The sequence below is a fragment of the Protopterus annectens genome, chromosome 7.part0, assembly GCF_019279795.1.
Source record: "Protopterus annectens isolate FY-2018-M chromosome 7.part0, PAN1.0, whole genome shotgun sequence".
Classification (NCBI taxonomy): domain Eukaryota; kingdom Metazoa; phylum Chordata; order Ceratodontiformes; family Protopteridae; genus Protopterus; species Protopterus annectens.
In genome coordinates this window covers 4945939-4965634 of record NC_056739.1, presented here as the reverse complement: position 1 = coordinate 4965634, position 19696 = coordinate 4945939, and the positions used below count along the sequence as shown (strand labels likewise).

The following is a 19696-nucleotide window of genomic DNA, read 5'->3' as shown; positions in this document are numbered from 1 at the left end:
TAAGAAGGTATGGAATAAGGGATGGTGCAGTCAGCACTTAGTTATAAGAAGGTATGGAATAAGGGATGGTGCAGTCAGCACTTAACAGTTATAAGAAGGTATGGAATAAGGGAATGGTGCAGTCAGCACTTAACAGTTATAAGAAGGTATGGAATAAGGGAATGGTGCAGTCAGCACTTAGTTATAAGAAGGTATGGAATAAGGGAATGGTGCAGTCAGCACTTAACAGTTATAAGAAGGTATGGAATAAGGGAATGGTGCAGTCAGCACTTAACAGTTATAAGAAGGTATGGAATAAGGGATGGTGCAGTCAGCACTTAGTTATAAGAAGGTATGGAATAAGGGAATGGTGCAGTCAGCACTTAGTTATAAGAAGGTATGGAATAAGGGATGGTGCAGTCAGCACTTAACAGTTATAAGAAGGTATGGAATAAGGGAATGGTGCAGTCAGCACTTAACAGTTATAAGAAGGTATGGAATAAGGGATGGTGCAGTCAGCACTTAGTTATAAGAAGGTATGGAATAAGGGATGGTGCAGTCAGCACTTAGTTATAAGAAGGTATGGAATAAGGGAATGGTGCAGTCAGCACTTAACAGTTATAAGAAGGTATGGAATAAGGGATGGTGCAGTCAGCACTTAGTTATAAGAAGGTATGGAATAAGGGATGGTGCAGTCAGCACTTAGTTATAAGAAGGTATGGAATAAGGGAATGGTGCAGTCAGCACTTAGTTATAAGAAGGTATGGAATAAGGGATGGTGCAGTCAGCACTTAGTTATAAGAAGGTATGGAATAAGGGATGGTGCAGTCAGCACTTAACAGTTATAAGAAGGTATGGAATAAGGGAATGGTGCAGTCAGCACTTAGTTATAAGAAGGTATGGAATAAGGGATGGTGCAGTCAGCACTTAACAGTTATAAGAAGGTATGGAATAAGGGAATGGTGCAGTCAGCACTTAGTTATAAGAAGGTATGGAATAAGGGAATGGTGCAGTCAGCACTTAGTTATAAGAAGGTATGGAATAAGGGAATGGTGCAGTCAGCACTTAACAGTTATAAGAAGGTATGGAATAAGGGAATGGTGCAGTCAGCACTTAACAGTTATAAGAAGGTATGGAATAAGGGAATGGTGCAGTCAGCACTTAACAGTTATAAGAAGGTATGGAATAAGGGAATGGTGCAGTCAGCACTTAACAGTTATAAGAAGGTATGGAATAAGGGAATGGTGCAGTCAGCACTTTGTTATAAGAAGGTATGGAATAAGGTATGGTGCAGTCAGCACTTAACAGTTATAAGAAGGTATGGAATAAGGGAATGGTGCAGTCAGCACTTAACAGTTATAAGAAGGTATGGAATAAGGGATGGTGCAGTCAGCACTTAGTTATAAGAAGGTATGGAATAAGGGAATGGTGCAGTCAGCACTTAGTTATAAGAAGGTATGGAATAAGGGATGGTGCAGTCAGCACTTAACAGTTATAAGAAGGTATGGAATAAGGGAATGGTGCAGTCAGCACTTAACAGTTATAAGAAGGTATGGAATAAGGGAATGGTGCAGTCAGCACTTAGTTATAAGAAGGTATGGAATAAGGGATGGTGCAGTCAGCACTTAACAGTTATAAGAAGGTATGGAATAAGGGATGGTGCAGTCAGCACTTAGTTATAAGAAGGTATGGAATAAGGGAATGGTGCAGTCAGCACTTAGTTATAAGAAGGTATGGAATAAGGGAATGGTGCAGTCAGCACTTAACAGTTATAAGAAGGTATGGAATAAGGGAATGGTGCAGTCAGCACTTAGTTATAAGAAGGTATGGAATAAGGGATGGTGCAGTCAGCACTTAACAGTTATAAGAAGGTATGGAATAAGGGAATGGTGCAGTCAGCACTTAGTTATAAGAAGGTATGGAATAAGGGATGGTGCAGTCAGCACTTAACAGTTATAAGAAGGTATGGAATAAGGGATGGTGCAGTCAGCACTTAGTTATAAGAAGGTATGGAATAAGGGATGGTGCAGTCAGCACTTAGTTATAAGAAGGTATGGAATAAGGGAATGGTGCACTCAGCACTTAGTTATAAGAAGGTATGGAATAAGGGAATGGTGCAGTCAGCACTTAGTTATAAGAAGGTATGGAATAAGGGAATGGTGCAGTCAGCACTTAACAGTAATAAGAAGGTATGGAATAAGGGAATGGTGCAGTCAGCACTTAACAGTTATAAGAAGGTATGGAATAAGGGAATGGTGCAGTCAGCACTTAATTATAAGAAGGTATGGAATAAGGGAATGGCGCAGTCACAACTTAGTTATAAGAAGATATGGAATACGGGAATGGCGCAGCCAGCACTTAACAGTTCTAAGAAGGTATGGACGGCAGAAGTAGTAAGGTGCATTCTCAGGTGAAGGGGAATGAGGATTTGGAAACTAGGTGACGTTTTAGGCTTTCAAGGAATCTGTGTTAGTTAGATTCTTGTTTGATGTACAGAGAGATTGCGCTACATAGATACTATATATGCACTCTCTCTCTAGAGATGGTTTTATTTAGAATAATAAGAATAAGAAGTTTAAAGATTGTAATCTTATGTTTCTAGTAGGGATGTATTTTTAACTGTGGTAGGTACTGGTTCGTTTGGTAGTTACTAGACTTAGAGTCAAGGTGAACATTGAGGAGCCTAACCCAACTTTCCAGTTGCCCCCAAGCACTGTGTGATTAAGTGACTTGCTCAAGGTCACACAGTAGGCAACTGAGGGAATCAAACCATGTACCAGAGGAACTGTAGCCCTACCTCTATGCCAACTGCTTAAAAGCTAGGTTATGTATGGCTTTTAACTGATTAGTGCACTTAATTGATTAATTGCACTTGCTGCTTTCCTGGCTAAAATTTCACTTCCTTCTCCATTAATATCTATATACATCCTATCTCTCCTTTTTCTTGCTTTAGTTCTCTTACTTTTGATTTGATTTGAAATACTTACTATTTCCTCTTGCAACTCATATCCACTCCAGTTATTGCCTTTAACAAATAATTTTTCTCTGGTCAGACTTTCCCATTAAACAAATGTTATTTGATCAATCAAGTGTCAAGAAATGTGGTAGCATTAGACACTTAAGTTTTTGAAGGAATTTAATTAGGAAAATTTGCAGCGTATATAACTACTTTATCATATCTTTGCTCTAGTTAATGGAACTGAGTTTTGGGAATATTTGTAAAAATGGATGGAGAATGTGGTAAGGCAGATATGAGAACTACTTAGGGTAAGTGTTAACCTGGGCTGTTTCATTTATGCAAGGTTTGGATTTATGGAACATAATGAGCTTTTTATAAGTTTTGGAAGTGACATAGTCAATATGTTTGTCAAACTGTAGTTTGTTGTCTGTACTTATATGAAGAAATTTGGAATAAAAATATGTTTGATGTATTGTTTTAGAGGTAATGTTGATTTCCCTTGAACAAAGTATTAACTTGTTGGGATTAAGTAGATGTGAGCCTATGATACACTGTCCTATGTGTGGCAGATTTGTCTGGGTAACATGTCATAGTAGGTTAACGGAATCTGCTGAGCCGATGAGGGTGGAATCATTTGTATACTGTAGTAAGGTTGTATTGGGAATTGTAATGTATGTGTCATTAAAGAAGATGATGAAAAGCAGACCCTTGTGGTATTCCTGCATTGGTAGGATGCTGTCACACAGAGTTTGTGGCCATTTAACTGTTTGGACTTGGTTGGAAAAGAAGCTTTCAAGCCTTTTTAATGTACTTCTACTGAGATCCATTTTAGCTTATATTTGAAGAAGGAAGGAGGTGAGAAACAGCACTGAAGACCTTAGAGAGGCAGTAGTAGGGAGGCCTTCGTTTTTGTTTAGGTTAGTAGTCTTTTGTAAATGCAAACATGCTGTCTCAGTGCTATATCCAGGATGAAATATCTGCTGTGTAGCAGATAGCAGATTCAAAGTTGCACAGTTAGTTACTAGGGATGTAGTCCAGGAGAATGTTGAACAGTCTGTCCCAACTTTCCAACTTATCTAAAGCATTGTCTGGTTAAGTGAGCTGCTCAGGGTCAAACAGTAGGCAAACAAACGCTGGGGGATTAAACCCTGTACCACAGGAAGTACCATGTTAAGTTAATAGCCATAGTTCTTTGTGTTAGCTATCAGACAGGTTCTTTTTAGTGACTGACCTGACAGCTCGACATTATCAGTATAATGAGCAGCTTCCTGTGGTTCAGAGGATCAAGGTTTGATTCTTTCAGACTCCATTGCCCAACTGTGTGAGTCTGACCCAATCCCTTAACTATACACAGCTCTGGCACAGAGTTTCCATGGAGATCAGTGCTATACCCTGGAAAACAAATAGAAATAAGCAAATAATATATCCTCTGCAGGCTGGAAAATTTACATAAATACAGATTAAAATTTCTGCATGAATGACAAATTATATAATACAATGCCAGCAGAGGTCTTAACCCAGAGCCAAAAACGAAGAACCAGCATCACATAGTCAAAATAAAGATGACAAGCAGTTTACAAATAATTCTGACACAAAATGAAATCAGTGGCTTTTGGCAGCAAGTAAAGTATAAAAATCAAGAAGGAATTTGACTGTATCATGGAAAATTGGGAAAGTTAAACTAATACTGTCATCACAGAGGGTTATGATCAGGTCTCCAAATGTAACCATGTTATTGTGTGCTTGAGACAAGAAAGTCACCCCAAGAGCGAAGCTCTCAGGAACACATAATAACTGGTTAGGATTGGTGAGACCTGGTCATAATTCTTTGAAGTGCATGGAGATTTCTCTACCCCAAGTACTATCAGTTATGAAAGGGGAAAAAAATGTTGCAAGCCAGTAAAGCACTTAGCCAGAGCTGTCATGCAGACTATTGTTTGTAAACTTCCCAGAATGGAAATGTAAGACAAGATATTTAGGGGCAGATAAGAGTTAAGGAATGTCCCTTATGAGACCCAACCATAAGAGTGCTAAAGCTATTAAAGCACTTTACAGGTTGTCCTTTTTTCAGATAATCATGGCGCTCCATACATAAATATTCACCATTGATCATGCTTATTAAACGTACAGAAGCAAAGTTGTACGACAAATAATTACTCATTAACGTTCTTTACAAAGAAGCTCTTTTATCCAGTGTCCATAAAACAATTGAATGTATTAGTCTGAACTAGGCACCCTTTGAATTTGGGTTCAGCACCCTTGACATTAGATCCATATAGCAGCATCACCCTTTTCAAAGGCTTAGTCTCATACTGCTTGTCTGAATAGAGGCTTTTTAGAGTAGTGATTGCTTCTAATTCATAACTTGCTTCATGACTTGAAGTATATAAGCAGTCAAAGTCTGATCAGTCTGTTGCTACAACTCACCAGGAAGCCTGTCAGATCAAAATGACTTGACACCCAGATGTCTCAGAGGAATTTAGTGGCACTCTTTAATACCTATTGGTTTCAGTAAAGTTACTGCTTGCTCTAGTGAATACACAGAATAAACCAGCTTAGATTAAATATTATCCCAAACCACTTCATGTGTGTGTCAGACCAAATTGACAAAGAAAAAACAGAAGAACAGTCAACAAACCATTGGAGCATACCATTAAGAGCTGAAAGTACATTTTTAGCAACTAGGTAGTTTAATTTTGCAGTCACTTTCCATGCCTGTAGAAAAAGCCACAGAGTGAAGAAATACTGAATAGATACGTTTTCAAAATATTATAGCCATAAGGCTCTTATCCCAAATTCATCCTTTCCTTGAGCATTTCCCTGAATTCCCACAGCCATACTCTCTAATGTCTGCCGACAATAAAACTGGAAAATAGAAACCCAGTCCAGCAAAATTCCTAGAATCTTACCTGTGTCTTTCCATTTTTCATATGTTTTTGTTGTCTGTCTGCATATTAAAGTTTAAATTGGGTAAAATATTTACTTCAGTATAATATCCCAGCTAGCTCCACTGGCATATTAGGATAAAACAATGACTATGACCCACACAATCCAAGTTTGATTAACAGTTTAGTTGTTGTTGAAGCTTCTGGGCACACAATGGGATTCACAGACTTTTACCTGTTTCTTAAGTCATTTTGGAAGGATTGGGGTGTAGTGTCGGTATGCTACTCAGTCACAAGCGCTGATAGCGATACAATGGTGGTGACAAAGAATTGCAGCCAGAATATAAGGTAGTCAGGGAAGAAAGTCACATGTCACTATAAAGGTAAAGACGTTTTCCTTACAGCATCTACTGCATGTCTACTTAAAGGCATAATCTAACACAGTTCAGTTAGGGAAGATAGGGCATAAAGCAGAAACAACTACATGATATAGTATGAAGGACCCTTACCAGGCCATGTCCCACAAAGTAGAGGGTGCTGCTCATACCCATGGACTCATCACAGTATAATCTGCTATGTTCTCTTCTAGTGGCACACACACACACACACACACACACACAGATATATATGTATGTATATATATATATATATATATATATATATATATATATATATATATATATATATACATATATGGGTCTACTTTTTCTCTTTAAATCTACACTTCAGCGAACATTAGTTTAGCAACACCGTTTGTTTGAATCTGCACATTGTCGAAAAAACAGTTCACCAGAAGCTAAATCTCCGAAAGTTAAAGCAACTTCTTGTGATGTAGTTGTGCCTTTAAATGAGTTCAACCTTTGATATCATTCCAGTTTTGAGGCATGACGCATGTTACAGTAGTGTCAGCAATATTTAGCATACGGTAAATTATTTTTACATTGATTGTAACTTTGAAATTGGGATCCCACTTCAGTAAGGCTAGCCCCCTGCAAAATATTAGGAATTTTATGTTTTTTGCTTTTAGTATTTACGTATGTGTATTTTCGGTGTTTTGTAATGTGGGAAAGTAAGTGCTCAGACTAATGTAGTTTCAAACTACCAGTACACACACACCCACATATATATATATATATATATATATATATACACATATACATACATTTATATATATATATATATATATATATATATATATATATATATATATATATATATATATATATATATATATATATATATATATATATACACACACACACATATATATATATACACACACACACATATATATATATATATATATATATATATATATATATATATATATATATATATATATATATAGATATATATAGATATATATAGATATACACATATATAGATAGATATGCTTATTTGTGTGTGTTTATGTATGTACATATAGAGATGTGTGTTTGTATGTGTGTGTTTGTGTGTGTGTGTGTGTGTGTGTGTGTGTGTGTGTGTGTGTGTGTGTGTGTGTGTGTGTGTGTATACATATATCCCACTGTGCAGATGAGGGTGTAGGGCCAGTGCATGGCTCCAATGTTGAACAAGCACAAAGGTAATCTGGCACAGTCAAAAAATCCACTTAAACTTCATTAATGATAAAAGAAACACTTCCCCCCTCACAGCAAACCCTAGTGTCATCTAACATTACTTTTCAGGTGATTCACTGATTCCTTTATCTGTTGTGGTCCAGGACCTGAGCATCAGCATAGTGGTGGATTTCTCTGTGTAGCAGCTGGTACACAGATATTCCAGAACGCTCATGGACCGGACCAGTTCTAAGAGGCTGCAAGCACCTCACTGACATACTTTGTTGTGAAGTGTTAACCAATGATTTATTCATGTCTGTTATGAGTGATATAGGGGTATACATTGGAGACAGGGGCAATGACATAGACAGGCATGTCATCAGGCAGCTTGTCATGTCTGTTATGAGTGATATAGGGGTATACATTGGAGACAGGGCAATGACATAGACAGGCATGTCATCAGGCAGCTTGTCATGTCTGTTATGAGTGATATAGGGGTATACATTGGAGACAGGGGCAATGACATAGACAGGCATGTCATCAGGCAGCTTGTCATGTCTGTTATGAGTGATATAGGGGTATACATTGGAGACAGGGGCAATGGCATAGACAGGCATGTCATCAGGCAGCTTGTCATGTCTGTTATGAGTGATATAGGGGTATACATTGGAGACAGGGGCAATGACATAGACAGGCATGTCATCAGGCAGCTTGTCATGTCTGTTATGAGTGATATAGGGGTATACATTGGAGACAGGGGCAATGGCATAGACAGGCATGTCATCAGGCAGCTTGTCATGTCTGTTATGAGTGATATAGGGGTATACATTGGAGACAGGGTGATATAGGGGTATACATTGGAGACAGGGGCAATGACATAGGCAGGCATGTCATCAGGCAGCTTGAAGCAGTACTCAGCTCATCTTTTCTAGATCAGAATCAGTGTTTTTTTTATATTTAAGATTTATCTGTTACTGTAACTGCTTTGATATGCAGTACACAACTTTCATATATCTTCTTTTTTGCACTTTTTGAAATGTCTGGCTTACCTTATTGTACATGCTAAAGCACCTGTCAGTGGAGATGGGGTGTCATGTTGTCTGTGCTCTGCATGGCCTTGGCATATCACTGTATTGCTAGTAGGTGAATGTGATGATATTCCTACGTGATCATACGTGACTACACTTTCAGTACGGAGGTGCCGTGCATGGGTTTTGCAAATTGTTTTATGGGTGCCTGGTTAATATGATGAATTCATTACCCATAGCTTCATGCATTCATGTGTAGTTACTAGGCTTTTAGTCTGGAGGACCATTGAGTGACCTAGTTCAAATTTCTAGATGCCATCAAGCACCATCTGGTTAAGTGACTTACTTAATGTCAGACCATAGACAAATGAGGCTTGTTCCACTCAAACTACAGCTCATAGCCTTTTTACTCTGTTGCAACTGCCAGAATGTTGTTTCAGCACCGAGGAGTGGTTCATGGCTTTGGCACATCATTTTATGAGTGGCAGGTTAACATTACAATGCTATTACCCATAGGTAGCTGCAGTTTGAGGACAGAGATGTTATAAATGCCAATACAGGCTGCACTTGATGATGTGTTGTGGTGGTTAGGTTTCCTCGTTCCTGTCTTTTTTCTATCTTCTCCTGCTATGCAGAACCTGATAGCAGTTGGTCATGATACAGATCAGTCTCTGGCATCTACGTCAACATGTGATGTCACAGCTTGTTGTGCAACATGTTAGATTGTAAGTTAAAGTAGCTAATTTGCTTCAAGTGTTTTGTTGTGTGTTGCCTGTTAAGGTCAGACACTGCCAATGTTGCTTCAGGTGCCCTTACATCATCTCCACAATGCTCCAGGTGTACATTTAAGCAAGGTAATCTATTTGCTTTTATGCTGTGCATAGATGCCTTATTAATGTCATCTGTCATGACAGAAGAAGGTATGCAGAATTCCAGTGAAATAAAATATCAGATAAAATTTTGTGATATGTTTGTTTTTCTCCCTTCTTCCACTGTTTATCAGTCAATAACTGTGGCACTTATCCAGCACAGATACTGGTGAGTGCACGGCTGAGGTGATGTGCCAGTTGCATGTATCATGTGCACTATGGCTGTGCTCAGTGCTGACATTCATCATTATACCACTGGAACTGATCACAGGTGAGGTATAGCACTCCTTGTGGTTGATGTATCCCTGGCCATTAGGAACCTGTGATTGTACAGGCATATAGTTCATGGTCACAAGCATGACATAGCTATACCTGCAAAGCTGATAAAGGCTGCCATGAAGAATGTTCAAGATGTGTGGCTTGGGTGTCTAATTTAATGTCTTAGGTTCCCCACCATGGAATCCTGGAATATGCTTGTTATTCTATGCTGTAATACCTACCTTTGGTAATTGCTCTGTTGCCAGTTTACACAATACTGTGGACAGCAGCTTGTTCTCTGATGATAACCCATTGTTGACCAGTACAATAGGACATCTACATACTCTTTCTAGTCCACAATGTGTATCTGCAGGAGCTTTTGACTTCTCACATGGGGAAAAGCACTCTGAGTGTCATTTACTGCCACATGTGGCTTAACATCACAATAGTGAATGGCTGTCAGTGAGCTCTTTTCATTTTGTTTTATCATGCTGCATTAGTGTTAGGAAGTTATTGGCTGTCACATGTCTCTCCAAACAAATGACTCTATCTCTCTACTGAAGGGATTTTTACATCTATTTATTTTATTTATTTAACATTTGTTAACCAGGAAAGTCCGACTTGGAACAAAGCTAATTTTCAGCGGAAGCCTGGGGAGAAATGCTCCAGATGCATGTCTTTATAATGTGGGAGGAAATCGGAGCACCCGGAGGAAACAAACATGAATGTAGGGAGGACATGCAGACTCCACACAGAAGGTACCCCCACAGAGAATTGAACCAGAAAACCTCTTCTGTGAGGTGACAATGCTACTGCTGCACCACTTCGCCATCAGAGTACATTTACTCTTTCTAGGTATATATTGCTTTATGTCCTATTGGTACTTCTAAAGAATGTTTTAAACTGAGCTCCCTTGTAAATTATTGCCATTAACAAGTCATATAATGGTACGTGCTTATGCTAGGCCCTTTTCCATTTCATTATTTGTCCACTGGTGGGCTGAATGTGGCATCCTTATGGGTAAGCTGTATTCTGACTCTCACCCATCACTTCCCATGTACTAGCCAGGACTCAAGCAAGAGATGACATTCTGTCCAGATGCTGATGAATCTTATGACACTCCACATTATTGTGTTATGTATATTTATTTCATTCATGCATTGCTGGATGGTTGTAGTTCATTTGAAACACTGGAAAAGTGTTTTGTAAGTAAAATTATCAGTAACATGACTGTTCAAACAGTGTCCTTTCTGCAGCTATCACACGCCAAGTACTGAAAGCACACTCAAGTGTACAGTAGGTTTGACATATACACTATATATATATATATATATATATATATATATATATATATATATATATATATACGTACATACACAGACTCTGTGCAGATGATATGATGACAATTTTACAAGAAACCTAGTGTACTGATACTTATTTGCCAGTTTTTTATGTTTTCTTTGCCTCCTGTGCAACAAAGACAGTTCTTGCTCTTGCAGACTATATTAGAAGTTTCCAGTATTTCATTCTCCCACAATAAGATAATCTGTCAATAGTGTTTAAAAAGCTAATTCTATTGACTGAGGTACAATAACAGTTTATTCTATTCTTTTAACAAATGCAGTTTGTTTCTTTCAGTTATTAACATATGGGGGATGAAATAAGCAATTAAGGATGGGCCTAAACGGCAGCTGTATCCACTTTAAGTTAGTAATCAGTGTATTTTCCAATTAGTCCAACAGGGCCTCAGTTTTTCTGTTCTCTCTCAGGCTTTCAGTGTAACTTGGATTTCTTACTGACAAGCTGTATCTGTTTTGATCGCAGAATTACCCTTGTAGTTGTTTAATTATGCCGAGTGTCTGTTAAGATACATTTAAGAGCACTGAATGGCTGTGAAATTGTAAATAAAGGAAGATAAATATAAGGTAAGTTGACCTTTGTCAGTTCTTTTAATAAAACTATATTTTATGCATTGTACCCATATATTTAAGCTACAGGGAATGTCCAAGGTGAGCTGCATTTTAAGGATGCTGCTTAGCTGATTTCCCTAACAGGAGTTCATTATTAGGAAGGCTGGCTGATAGTGAAAGCCATATGTAGGCATGAGTTAAAGCACCCTGTTATTTTCCTCCCTCGAGAGCTTGGTTACTGTATGTAACATTAATGGGGTTGCAATTTTTGCATGACCACTTCACATATCAAGAAGCTCTTTTGCAGCAATTATCAAAAATACAGGGGAAGTACATAATATCATTTAAAGATGTGCCACTTTATGTGGACCTTGCATGTCTTTAAGACTACATGGATTTTCTTCAGGTACCTAGGTTTCTTTCTAAATTGTGCTGAGTGGTTGTTTATAAAGATGTGCCACTTTATGTGGACCTTGCATGTCTTTAAGACTACATGGATTTTCTTCAGGTACCTAGGTTTCTTTCTAAATTGTGCTGAGTGGTTGTTTACTCTCAGATGTTCCATTTGTCCTTGTATATGTCCATAAATCTCTGTAAAAGCTATGTATTAGGAGTATGCTGCTGAATGTTAACTGGATGATTTTTTGTAATATTAGTAATCTATTTGAATGGAAGAAAGCTCCATTTCTCTTAATCTAAATTGAAGTATAATGTTTCTCTTTGTATTAAAATATTATGTATACTGTTTGTAATGTGTAAACAAAGGTAAAATATTTAGTCGGGGAGGGGGTCTGTAATTTTTCACATACCAGACAGAGTGCTTTAATCACCCTAGTACTTGTAGTCAAATAGTAGAATGTGGATAAAAATTTTCATTCTATGCATCAGAGTTGAAAAATTATAGAGCCAAATGTTTAAAATCATAACTTCTTCAAATCCTAGTGTTGGAAAAACAGCAAATTTTCTACACTTGCACTGCACTGTATATATTCATCTTAACAAAAAGGTTGATTTCTATTAATAGTTAATTTTGCATACTATATCTAATTAGTGATAATAGCAGGTTAATAATAAAGGTACAAAGAAATATAAATGATAAAATGACACATTTATGCGGCCAACCAAAGCATCATTTAATGATTTGTGATCATATTTTATATTTGTTAATTGATAGGTGAACTAGTTCTTAGATGACATTAAACCATGACCTTGACAAAAACCGTAAAAAAAAAAAAAAAAACAATTGAGCCTTACTGGATGCAACATAAATATAGAACCAACCCTTATACATCCACATGTACACAATTCCGTGATGAGACAGTGATCACATTAATTAAGAGTCACTGGTGTACTAAAACACAGACTGAGGCATATGTTGACATTAGATTTTACACTGGTATACACACATCTGAAGATATGAACATGATACATTTGGTAAAATGATCTGTACTTGTGTTGGGTCTAATAACCAACATGGTATACCCTCTGTAAAAATAACCAACATGGTATACCCTCTGTAAAATGTCAATTGATAGCCTTTTTGGCTAGATAGTTTTTTCAGTAATCTGCTTCATTATGGACAGCAGTTCCGTTTCTTTTCAGCCTTCTGGAATATTCTGTGCCTACTTCCACCAACCTCATCCATGCTCTGCCAACTTTCTTTTGTGTATTCTAGTTTAGACTGCAAATTATCTTCAGCAGTAGAAGTGTCGTATTCTGCTTTATAAATTCTTCCATTTAAAAAAAAAAACTTGTATCTTCAGATACTGAATACTTTAAACTTGAATCATACCACTTTAGAGTGTGTTCTGGACATACTGTCACCATTGTCTATTTCCTTCTTTGTTGTGGTCTGGCTCAGTTTATTCATTGGCAACATTACTATAATTCTTCTGCAGTGTATCTTTCTCAGCCCAAACCCATGCACTGTATAATGTTTTATTTACCCTTTGTGGTGGTCTTGGAAAACTTAAATATTTACCACGTCATTTGCTAATTTTATAAATGTTTAACACTCTTGCCTGGAAAGTAATATCTCTTTGCCATACATGTTTGTTTGGTTTCAAATAAGCTAGTAGTGATAGATGGTAGCTACAATTCATGATTAGTCCCTTTTTGTGTTGTACAGCTCTGTTACCAGAATGGATGTGGCGTTATTTGCTTCCAGTGATGGAAGAATAAATAATGTAGATGAAAAGCAATCCTACCTTATGGAAGTTTACCAGCTTGTTGCAGTCTCTGTGCTGGACAACATAGCCAGTTGGTAGTCTTACCAAACAAGTGTTATCTTACACAATGAGTTATTCATATGGTGACCTCTGTAAATGTCTCATTTTGTGGCCTGCACAGGGCTGCATCATGCATATTTATGCACAATGAGCCTAGACTGGAACTGGTATACAAGGGGTTTAGAAGTAGGGCGACAGAAGTGCTTTTGGTTCGCAGTGACAAGTTGAATGTTCCCATAAACAGGTCATGCATTTTGCCACTATGTGAAGAATACTGTTGCTGTTAGGAGACAGCTGGTTTTACTAGCCTCCTTATAGCTAGCTCCTGTAATGTTGTTTTCTTCAGAACTTTCTTGGATTGCTTCCCATATTGTAAAGGTGATTTGCACAATGCTGGGCAGTGCTACACCAGCATGGACAGTATGACACGAGCACAGGGCAGATCCACCTGCATTCCTGATTTTTTTGAGCTACAAATAGTCACATGATAGTCTGTATCGTGTTAATCCCCAGATTATTGGTTTTATACTACTCGGGTATCCCACAGAATAGTCAGAGGGAGGACTTTCTAAGGCAGTCAAGGATATTGCATGCTTATTGACCATGTACTATAGGGGCATTAAGTTTGATGAACCAAAAGAAACCATTAATTCACTGTTCATATCCTTTGTATTTACCTGATTTAGTCTGACCACATTTAGGGGTGCAATACTATGCTCTGTACAGTTATGAATACTGGGTTACATCTTTCTTGCTATTGGCTGAACATTTCATTTTTTTCTGTTATTGCCTAACCTGAATTTAGTTATATTTAGAGTTACCATGTGGTGATAGCTATACATTTTGGCTTATTTTAAGCCCACATTGTTTCTCTCTGAGTTTTGTGTGAGTGTCTCCCTTATTTGTAGAGTGTGGTTCCCTGTTAAATAGTAAGTCTGATTTTGATGTTTCAAGAAAGATTTAAATTTCTTTAAATGTTTGTTGTTGCTACATTATGTGGGGTGATAAATCATTACCAAGAAGCTCTTGTTCCCAATACATTTGTTAATACTGGTCAGCATTGTAATGTGCTGTGTGCGTACTTTTAATTGACATCTTCTGAATATTAAGCCTCCCTCTTCTGGTCTTGATACTAATTATCCCTAGCATAGTAACGAGAGCTGACTAACAGGACCGTACCAGCGGCCATATTGCGGAGAGATAAATGAATGGTTTAAGACTGCACATCACTCTCGGGGGTTGGATGGTGGTGGCAGTAGGATGTTTGAGACACAAGTACACAGATCATGTGCTTGTACCAGGAGGGGAGTTGTTTGTTGGCTTATGTCACCCATACAAGTGGCAGTACTATGCTATGTCTATTTAATGCCCTTTGGGAAAAACTCATTTTCAACATGTGTGGGGCATTGGGTCCATACAAAGAACCCTGGCACTGAGATGATTAATGACTATAATGCTGGTTCACTCATGTCTAGAGAAGTAGATTTAGTCACAGGCTCTGAGAGTAACCGAGTAGAACACTGATCTTCATTTAGCTGCTTGTGGGAACATTCTTTCCTAGATTTGATACTTGGAGGGAGACCGGTGAAAACTGAGTGAACTTTCAGAAAATATTGTCCACTAACTTCCTCTGTTAGAGACCATTTATAGAAAAAAAGGGGTGGGGCACTGGGCAAATACCTCAGTGTTCAGAATCCGTTGCAGTAAATTATAAGTGAGAGGGAAATGATGAGTCTGTTGGTAAAGATTCCAGGTAGCCCTATTTAAAAAAGCTGATAACGATTGGATTAGTTAACATCGTGCATCTTAATTTTGTTATGTGTAGGGGAGATTACTATATTAGAGGTCAACTGGCTACTTTCATTAAGACCTGTGGAAAAGCTAGTTTCTGGGGGTGAGGATAAATGGATAATACAAAACTTTATAACACACTCTCACAAAAATCTTCGTTACTATTTTATTTATGAATCGGCTGTGAGCCCTTGAAACATTTCATCGCATTTCTACTGTCAAATAAGAAGTGTTTATAACTCTCATTCAGCATACATGAGTGTTCATAATGTGCTCAAGCATGTCAAATTTAAGAGCAGCTATCACACACACTGCAAAATAGCAAAAAAAAATTTTTCTTCTGTAAGTCCCACTCTCCCTTATTCTATTCTCATTCCAAGGTCAGTGAATGTTTGGGGAAAGAAGTATTAATTATCAGACAACTGATCCTTATCTGAAGGACTGTAAGCATGCATAGTTTATTAAACACATTTTGAGCATTGTGATGTTGCCATTATGTAAAGTGAGTAGCAACACTCAAACACAACTTTGCACTATGAAGCTACGCTGTGAAACATAGATCTCAATCAGTGGCAATATCCAGAAATAATTGTGGACAATCTGGGACACCTTTAAAAATATTGGTACTATTAACTTGCCACATTCACAAAATAAGAGAATGTGAATTGATATTTATTTTTGGAAGTAAAGTCTATAATTGTAAGTATAATTCACTACCTCTTTTCCAAAAGTTGCCAGTTTTATGAGGGATTAAGAGGAACAGAGTTAAAATTTGTATCAGATTTGAGACAGTTGAGAGATATGCTATGAAGTTTGCAACACCTTCTGTTATTCTGTGTGGTCCACCAGACAGGTGTTGTTAGGTGTGATATTTAACCAAACATGGAGTCAATGTACAACATCAACAAGCAATAATGGGATGGGGTACTTTCACCGCAGCTTCTAACTACAACATTCTTATGTAAATATACTGAACAATCCAGACTCTTGCCAGTGATTGATTTGCATCTTAAACTGTGTTGGATTTTAAACGCATCTCAACAATGTTGCATACTTCGAGAGATCTTAACACTGGATAAAATAGCAGGGGAATGCCATATTGTAACTTTGCATCTTAATTTTCACACATGCCTAACATCTTAAATGTAATGGAAGCATTCCTGTTGCCTTTCAATCAATATCTCCTCATGACCTGTCTCAATATTTAGACCTTTTAAGATTTGGAGATAGCACTGGTGTTTCTGCTCCATTCATGACCTTTTGGAGGCATGTAAGATAAATGCATGTTTTTCACACAGGTATATGCAAATGTATAATTTGGGTATATTAGGTTGTTGATGTTGAGGGACAGTGTGTTGTCTGGCTTCTTTGTCTGTGCAGCAAAGTAGTCTGGTAGTTGTATTTTGAAGCAACGTTTTATTTGTTTAACAGTGGTTGTGCTTTATTTGTTGAATAGTTGTATAACTCCACTCAGATTAAACAACAAAGCTGTTTTTTCTACTTTTTCACAAAGTAGAAAATGAAGCAGAAAGCAAACAGCTGTCTGGGAGATGACTAATTGCATATGAGCTGCAAGAAGGATGTATAAGGGGAAAATGGCTATGAAGGGAAGACTTTGGAAGTCCACAAGGTGACAATGAAATTAATAAATATAACGTTCAGCAAAACTAGAGCAGATACAGGAGACTAACGTTCAGCAAAACTAGAGCAGATACAGGAGACTAACGTTCAGCAAAACTAGAGCAGATACAGGAGACTGGATATTATCAATCGGGGAACTACAGCAGGATTTTCAGATATAGGAAGGGAACTGGGTTCTAAAATATCTGTTTCAAAACTGTTATCAAAAACTGTTATCAAAAACAGTATAACAATGTTTTTTTATTTTAATATTTGTTGACTGGGAAAGTCTGACTATGACAGAGCTTAACTTCAGCAGAGGTCTGGGGAGACATGCTTCAGAAGCATGTCTTTGGAACATGGGAGGAAAGCTGAGTGTCCTGAGGAAACCCACGTGAATGCAGGGAGGACATACAGACTCTGCACAAAAGGCACCCCAGCTGAGAATCAAATCTGAGAACCTATTGTTATGAGTTGACAACATTAACTACTGTACCACTGCACCACCCATAAAGACTGCAGATATTTTTTTACACACAGATCCATTAGAAGTGCTTGAAATACTGCATTTTCTATAATTAGTCACAATATTTCTTGTGAGTTTTAGCATTACATGACCCTTTTTTACCTAAACCAAATCCTAATTTTGGAAAAGACGTGAGGAATTGCCTTATAATTATAGTCAGAATCCTAATACTGCCTTTAATCTTAATGATTAAACTCTCAGTCCTAACTCATATGCTCAATACAATCTCCAAAGTGACTAGCAATGACATCTGAGTAAGTGACATTTCAAGGGGCTTCTGATCAACAAATGTAAGTTTAATCCAAGAAGTGTTCCATGATAACTCCTGGCTCTTACCACTGCTTCCTTAGCCATCATCTCCAGTGATGTCTTGGCCACAGAATCAGGATGCATGCCAGGGAATGGACTAAGATTGATCATTCCTTAGATGAGGAACTTCCATCCCTCTAACCCACTGCAGCCACATAAAGCAGCAGGTGTAGGAAGTGGCTGATGCAACTGTGGAGCAATGTGATCTCTTGAACAGCAGAAGGGAGGCAAAACAGGATATCCTACAATGGTACATTGCATAGGTCACTAGAGTTGTACTGCCTCACCATGCCACACATCCTCTCTGCATTTTGTGGTAGCTAACACCACTGGCATCTTGACCTGACTATGCTGAAATGGACGGGTACAGATCGACAGTCAGATGCAAGTGTAGGTTATTTATGCTTAACCATAGGGCAAAGGTGCAGTCCCAAAACAGGTAGAAGAAGCCTGATTATTTTCCCAGCAGCTTGACAATAGAATGTCTATTTACAGTTCTACCAGACTACATATGCCATCCCCAACATCCACAGCACAAACCCAGTCCCCTCACAGTAGTCCACCTGCTATAGCCTGATATCTCACAGAAGAGGGCAGTAGCAGTTCACACCTAACAAATATGGAGGAGTCCCAAGAGATCATGCACAAGTGGCATGCCTGAAGGACTGGACACGTGTCTCACAATGGGCTGACACGTTCATATCTCGATGAAAGATGCAGCAGGTTAATAACATATAATAAATGGCTACAGTCTACCTTGTAGCCAGGCTACTGATATCAGTAGGCACAGAGGAACTGCAACAGAGGTATAAGTTTTAATTTAAATGACCACCATTTTACATACATATCACAGGGCCTTAAATGTGGTATGGATACTTACATTGTGTACTCTCAGGATTGAAATCCATTATAGGGACTAATGTAGATGCTGGTTTAGGATACCAGGCTGGTGTCTGCAGCCAAGCAGAGTTAGGCAATGGTCTCAATGCACATAGAGTAACAGTCGGCTGATGCCATTGGTCATTATAGTTGTTGGTCACTACCCTTTGTACAGGGTGAATGTGCAGCCTGATTTCCAGATGAGCTTTAGTGTGAACAGTGTGAGTATTTACTGTCCCTGTTGGAAGTTCTCCCCCATGACTAAAAGCACTAGAATTTATCCTCCTGTGGCTGCAGAAGCAGAGACCTGCACTGCATGCAGTATAAGTACAGCCACCATATGGCAGCCTGAGGTTTCTGATATTGTAATGTTTCTGGCAGACCTATTCATCTGAGAAGTGCAATGAGTCGAACAACATTTGAGCAGAGAGATCATTTTGGGCACAGTCTGTATCTAACCAGCATACCTCTCCACTGTCTAGAATTTCACAAAATGTCTTTCTCTGTTCCTCCTAGAATTTGTGTTTTTCTGGCAAGTCATTGAGGGCTAAAGTCAATAAAGAGCAACAGACATTTCAGTTTTATATTTCATACCCTTAAGAAAATGCATGTAATGCAAAACCTGTTTTTCTATGAACATTTATTGTTTGTAAGAGCAATATTTAAAATTAGTCCTTTATTTTTAGGCCGCTGTCCCCACCAGTAATGTTGGCCTTGTGCAGAATTCTTGTGCTAAGATGTTTGCTATCCAGGCTGATGTCGATGTGTTGTGTGACATTTGTGACGGTGTCCTTCTGCACTGCCAATTCATCTGTGAGGTCATAGATTCCAGAGAAGAAAAGAATGTGTTGATTCTCATGAGGTCTGTGGGGCATATCCACCTGAATGTGGGCATC

At 38.1% G+C, this 19696-nt stretch overlaps 1 long non-coding RNA gene across 1 annotated transcript in view; it reads left to right on the top strand.

The window, feature by feature from the left end:
- The first annotated feature begins 11288 nt into the window (after positions 1 to 11288).
- The window catches only part of LOC122806211, a 112810-nt gene continuing 104402 nt past the window's right edge, over positions 11289 to 19696 (top strand). Inside the window, exon 1 of the long non-coding RNA XR_006365490.1 lies at positions 11289 to 11462. This is a non-coding gene — a long non-coding RNA (uncharacterized LOC122806211). The remainder of the gene's footprint in view (positions 11463 to 19696) is intronic.